Source organism: Ascaphus truei, chromosome 4 (assembly GCF_040206685.1).
Source record: "Ascaphus truei isolate aAscTru1 chromosome 4, aAscTru1.hap1, whole genome shotgun sequence".
In the NCBI taxonomy this organism is placed as follows: Eukaryota; Metazoa; Chordata; class Amphibia; order Anura; family Ascaphidae; genus Ascaphus; species Ascaphus truei.
The window spans coordinates 312,714,568-312,721,771 of record NC_134486.1 but is presented as its reverse complement, the minus strand read 5'-3'; positions in this window follow the sequence as shown (position 1 = coordinate 312,721,771).

Here is a 7,204-nt window from a genome sequence, read left to right as displayed (position 1 = left end):
ATTCGCTGCTCCTGACCGGTGGGTGAGAAGGCTTGTCTACGCATGTCCTTTACCGAGGCCCCTCCTGGAACACTCCTAGCTGCTGTGGCAGACTCTGTGTTTTGGATCCCCGCTACTCACCCCCCTCCCATGCTGCTTCGATCCGTGGTCTCCGGTCCATTAGTCCTGTCTCAATTTGTCTTCGTGGGGTCAGTCACCGCCGATCCATTGTGTCACCGCTGCCATCTTGCTGGGGTCCCCTCATCCTCTGGCGCATTCCCGCTTCTGTGATTAGACTCACGATCCTCTACGGTATCTCCGATCATCTCCGCAGATCTCCGCTTCCAGCACTTTGAAGATCTGGAACAGAATCCGTTTTGGGCAAAAGGTATTGAACTGTCTGGAACAAAAGAGCAGTGTTTCTTTAAGTCTTAATTGGATGTCTCGTTGTCCTTAATTGGCCGCCATTTCCTTGCAGCCTCGTGGAGAGCTCCCAACTTCTTTCCAGGATGTCTCCGGTGAAGGTTCTTTTACAGCCTGGTGAGTAATTTTATCTTTAATCCCCAGCTTTTATAGAAAGATATCACCTTCCTCCAGGGTCCTCATAGACACAGCCTTGACAATTTTGAGCACCAATAATCCAAAGGGAAAGGGATCCACCGGTACTTCAGTCCTTTATCCCTCAAGATCTTAGTGTAAATTGCGGCGGCGGCCCAATGTAACTGGGAAAGGTCCTGAAAAATCTGAAAAATTTGTAATTTCACTCCTTCAAAGATTAATGGGCTCATATTCCTTGTGATCTGGCACAGGGTATCCTTCGTTTTAATGTAATGGAAGCGCATTACTATATCTCTTGGAAGATTTTCTGTTTGTGGTCTTGCCCTTAGTGACCTATGGCATCTGTCCAATAAACGTTTAGACTCTGTCTTATCAGGCATGATAGAGGTCATCCAAAACAGTGATAGACTCCAGTATTCCTCTACTCCTGACGATATTCCATCTCTCTCTGTTTTCATAGTCTTCTTGTTTATCTGCCAACTCGGCCACTTCAGCTTCAGGTAGGTGGCTTTATTTTCATTATTTTTCAGGGCTCTGATCGTAACATCCAGCTTTTTCTCCAGGTCGTCAGTCCTGGTCCCTATACTTGATATGTCCCTCCTTAACTCCTGCAGCTCTGACTGGAATACGGATTTTAAGTCCATAAAGAGTGTTTCCAGGTCTTTTTTAAAAATCACTTTTTGGAACTAGCTCTCTCTCTACTCTAGCGCTCCTCTCTCTACCCGATTCCTGCTCAGAATCAGAGCCATATTGTGGAGATGTAGCAGCTGATCTTCCTGTCCTTGCTATTCCTGGTTTCTGGAAATAATTGTTTAAGTTCAACTTGTCCATAAGATCTCTCCGGAGAAAAAACATCTTGCGATATTCCGCTGTACAGTTCTCTATTTTTCCAGGCTGACAGTGTGCTTAAGTGGTCGCTTTGAAGTTAATTGATGCCGGGTCTGTTGGAGCTTAAGATCTATCTATCCCTAGCGGTCGCGAATACTCCTCAGTCGGCTTGCAGCTTTTTAGGTTGGGCGGGTAGCTTTCTGGGTAATTTGTCAAGACCTGGTGATGTATCCTCAAAGGACAATAACATAACTTTCAGCCATGATTTCTTCCATAAAGAACATAGTGTAAACTAGGTATTCTGACTAATGTACATTAGAGATAATCATAGCCGCCGACACAGGAGAGCTGGGACAACTGTCCTGGGCCTGGCGCTTGTGGGTGACCCAGTCAGTGCTGAAAGACAAGCCGAGACAGAGGTCAGGCGAACATCCGTGGTCAGTTCAATAGAGGATACTGTGGTGCTCCAAAAATCATATGCGACCACATTGGGTTGTGTCAATAAATCCGATAAGCGTCAGGATGCTTGTATATTATCCATTCCTCAAATGATGAAGAAAATAGAATAAAATGATGGGACTCTGTGCCTAGTAGCATCCACTTAATGACCGCAAATAATGGCACATTTCTGTAACCCACTAAATATAAGCAGCAGTTGTGTGCAACAGGAAAATATTACATGGCACTATGGCCCATTACCTGTATCCTTTGCAGGAACACTCCCACTGTCAATGCATCCAGGGCGTGCAGTCTGTGGGTGAGGATGATCCAACGTAGTATAGCAGCAGCCAGAGCACAGCCAATGACCAGTATTCAAAATAACCCCAGGCAGACTCCAAAATTCGTTGAGCAGCTATTTATTGCAGACTTCCAAAAAATGCAGGAGCTACATGAACGCGCCGTTATCAAGGTGTAAAGGTGACTGATTAACAAGTGTTTTATACATACCTGTTGGATCAGCCGCGCCAACCCGGGTGACGTCATCGACACGCGACTGGCAACCAAGTCGCAATGACGCGACGTACAACCCTATTGGCCCAGCAGATCCGCAGGAATGGCTTTTTTCTAAAACAAAAACATTATTCATACGGTAAACATGAACAATCGACAAACTTTGTAAAAAAACAATAGTAAAGATCAAATTAACTTAAAAACTGCAACATTATTAAATTAAAAACACTAACCATTCAAACACTGCTTATAGTTAGGTATAAGGATGATATCATGATGGTATAATATGTTAATACCTGATTTGAAAGTTACATATCCTGTTAGATAGAAACTTAGCATCCGTTGTACAAATATATACTCTTAGCAGAGTGAGGGAAAAACATAACCTTGATTAGCATTCAGATGGTATAGCAAAGTAGAGCCAACAGATGGTAAATAGGCATCAAAAAATACATATAAATTTCATATATTAAAATCCATACAGAAAGAGCAATGAAGTAATAAATTTAACTTCACTGCGCTTCTGACATTAATAAACAATGCTACACCTATCACAGAACAAGCAGCAGTTGAATATTGCTAGTAACCTCTGTTTAACAGAGAGCTATTTCGTCAAGAGGATATATACACGAATTAATAAACACAAACTAATGTATTAATAATAAACACATAGTTCAATTTATAAGAGGCATCATATGAAACAATTACTACCCCTATTTCAAAGAATATGGCTTATATCACAATCGATATTGATTCCTAATGGTGTCCTAGTTCTCAAGGAAAAGATCCAAAACGCTTTGCGTCTGTCCAGCATCTTAAGCCTGTCACCCACCCTAGGAAGTATCCAAACCTGTTCTATTCCCTGAAAACGGAAATGATCAATACAGCTGGAAACGTGTATAGATACGGGATGGTTTGTATCCTTTCTAACAATAAGTCGTACGTGCTCCATGATCCTGATCTTCAGGCCCCTGGTAGTTCTACCGACATATTGTTGCTGTAACGGATCAGGGGGCACGCGCCTCTCAGCGGGTCTTGTCACCTCTGGCCCCACGGCGGCTCTCTGCCCCGGTTCCCCGCTTCCTCAGCCTCTTATCTGTCCCACGCCGAGCCGTTCCTCCACGCACTCCGCATCCGCACGCACGCGACCGGGGCGTGCGCACGGCAGCCTTACAGAGGGCACGTGCACCCAATCCTCTTACCGCCCCCCAATCGGCTGCAGGCCATTACCAGGAATCACACCCCTGTCTCCCTCCCTGCTCACCTGGACCTATCCCTGCGATCCCCCAGACAGGCCTCTGTTCCACCCCTTGCTACCATTGGCTCTCCTTCCTTTATAACCCCAGTCTGCCCTCTCCGTCGTCGCTCAGCATAGCTTCTCTGTGGCTCCTGTGTGCAGCGTCTATGCCAAGCTCTGCTCTCTGTTGCAGCTCTTGTTCCTGTCCCTGCCCCTGTTTGGATACCCTTGGATTGATCTCGGCTCGGCTTGATTACGTGTACCTCTCTACTCATGGACTCTGCTTTGGACCTCACTATGCTGCTTTCTCCTGCCCTTGACCCTAGGCTCTTGGACATTAACCCTCTGACTTCTGGCACCCCAGACTCAGCAAGTATATCATTAACCCTTTTCTCACCAGGCCCGGCAACGCATCTTACCACACTCCGAGCATGCCCTCACTGCTGTGGGTGCATGTTATACCCTTACCCACCTCAGTACTGGGGACTGGCCAGGTCTGCGGGCATACAGGCATTACATTATGCTGAGCCCAACAAACGCAGACCCCCCTGAGATGGGCCAAGGTGTCACTATGGATCACTGGCAATTTTTAAGCGACCCAAGTTACCGCTGTGGCTCAAACTTTCTACACTCTCCCTGCGGGAATCTCCAGGTGCCGGACCGTCCCCTCCTGCCCCACTACCTACAGGTAATTTGGAACCACGTATTCCACCTCCTAACCGGTATGCCGGAGACCCCCTTACTTGCCGGGGATTCTTGAATCAGTGTGACGTCCAGTTCGAGATGTCCCCATCTCGGTTTCCCTCAGGTCGTTCTAAGGTGGCCTATGTCTATGCTCTGCTCACTGGCGACGCGCTTGCTTGGGCTTCTCCCCTCTGGGAACACCGATCTGACCTAACCCAAGATTACCCCAAGTTCCAGTGAGAATTTCAGCTGGTCTTTGACACACCAGCACGTAGGGAGACTGCCGCTTCTTCCTTGTTCCATCTTTCCCAGGGTCGCAGGCCAGCTGCAAGATACGCGGTGGAGTTCCGCACCATCGCTGCAGAAACCCAGTGGAACAATGAGGCTCTTGCCGCGGCATACTGGCAGGGTTTGTCCGAATCCCTCAAGGATGACTTCGCAGCTCATGTTCGTCCCTCATCTCTAGAGGATCTCATTGCCCTCAGCATCCGTATGGATCAGCGCATTCAAGAGCGACGCCACGAGCGCCAGCGCCCTCGTTTACTGTCTCCCTTGCCTGTTTCTCCTAGGTCTCCGCCCTTGGCTCTTCCTGCATTGGACACCCCCCAACCGATGCAAATCGGTAGCCAACAGCTTCGGGCTGCTGAGACAACACGCCGCCGAGATGAGGGTCTCTGCTACTACTGCGGCTCCCCGGAACACCAACTACGTTACTGTCGCCTGAAATCGAGAAACGAGAATGCCCAGTAAAGGTAGAGGGGCTTCTACTAGGTACCATTTCTCCTTGCCCCTCTTCCCCCAAAGAGCTTCTGAAGAGAATCCTTCTCCCCATAACTCTTGTGTGTCCTAATGTCAAGGTAGAGGTTGAAGCCTTCATCGACTCCGGGTCTGGTGGCAACTTTTTGGATCACGACTATGCTTGCAATACTCAAATCCCGTTAGTCAAGAAGAAGTCGCTCATCGGCCTGGAGGCCATCAACGGCCGACCGCTCCAACCAGCCTTCATTATTTGGGAATCTATTGCCCTCACCATGACCACTGCGAATGGTCAGACTGAAGTCATCATCTTCGATGTCTTCCACTCCCCTACTGTCCAGGTCATTTTGGGACTGCCGTGGCTCCAGCTTCACAACCCGTGTGTTGATTGGACCAACGAACTTCCGATCCAATGGGCTCCTACCTTGAAGAAGACGGTGACACCACCCGTTACCATGCTCGCTGGTCTCAACGCCTCTACTCCTTCTCTCTCTTCCCTGCCAGAGGTATACCACGACTTTTCGGATGTCTTTAACAAGACTCAGGCTGAAGTTCTTCCACCTCATCGTTCGTACGACTGTCCCATCTAATTAATTCGTGTTACTACACTTTCCAAGTCTAAATCATATCCATTATCTGTGCCCGAGACCAAGGCTATGGTGACCTACATCCAGGAGAATCTTAAAGGGTTTATTTGAAATTCCACCTCCCCCGCCGGGGCCGGTTTCTTCATCGTGAAAAAGAAGGATGGCTCTTTAAGACCCTTTATCAACTTTCGTGGGCTTAACAAGATTACAGTAAAAAAACGGTACCCTCTTCCTCTAATCTCGGAACTCTTTGACCGGCTTCAGGGAGCCTCTATATTCTCCAAACTCGACCTGAGAGGAGCCTACAATCTCATCCGAATACGAGACGGTGACGAATGGAAAACTGCATTTAACACGCGTTCGGGTCATTATGAATACCTAGTGATGCCGTTCGGCCTCTGCAATGCCCCTGCTGTCTTCCAAGAATTTATGAATGATATCTTCCAGGACATTCTGGGAATCTTTGTCATCGTATATTTAGACGATATCCTCATTTTCTCCAAGAACCTGGAAGAACACATTTGTCACACCAGGGTGGTCCTCTCTCGGCTGCGTGCTGACAGCCTCTACGCGAAGATGGAGAAATGTCTCTTCCACCAATCTTCCACAGCCTTCCTTGGCTATATAATCTCCGATAAGGGTTTCACCATGGATCCTGAGAAATGGAAGTCTGTTCTGGATTGGCCGCTGCCGAATTCCCTAAAAGCCGTTCAGCGTTTCCTTGGTTTCTCTAGCTACTATCGAAAGTTCATCCGTAATTTCTCCACTATCGCTTTACCCATTACGGCTTTGACCAAAAAAGGTGCTGATCCTACAGCATAATCTTCTGAAGCCATCAAACCCTTCGAGTTTCTCAAAAGAGCTTTCGTCTCCGCCCCCATCCTTCGGCATTTGGATACATCCCTACCTTTCACCCTGGAGGTAGACGCTTCTGATGTGGGAGCTGGGGCAGTACTCTCACAAAGATCCTCTTCACAAGAAAAACTCTATCCATGTGAATTCTTTTCCAGGAAATTCTCTACGGCCGAGAGAAATTATGATGTCGGGAACCGTGAACTTTTGGCTATCAAATTAGCTCTGCAAGAATGGAGACATCTCCTCGAGGGTACCAAAGAGCCAGTAGCCATTCTCACCGATCACAAAAACTTATTATATAATGAGGGGGCTCGTCGTCTGGGATCCTGTCAAGCACGTTGGGCACTGTTTTTCTCTCGTTTCAATTACACGATTTCTTATATTCCCGGTACCAAGAATATCAAGGCCGATGCTCTTTCTCGCCAATTCTCTACAGAGGAAGGATCTAACGAATCTTCTGAGACGATTCTTCCCGCAAAATATATTATTTCTGCCAATAATTTTGATATACTGGATGAGATCAATAAAGCCCAGGTTCATATTCCTAGGAGATTTAAGGTGCCAGAGGGACGTCTGTACGCTGCTCCACGTTTTCGCCACAAGATCCTAGAGTGGGGGCATTCTTCTAGATCTGCTGGTCATCCAGGCTTCAAGAGAACAGTGGATCTTATTAAACGGACCTTTTGGTGGCCTAAAATGAACAAGGACATTTTTGATTTTACCAGAACTTGTCCAGTCTGTGCTCAGAGCATGTCCGCCTAACAAAAAC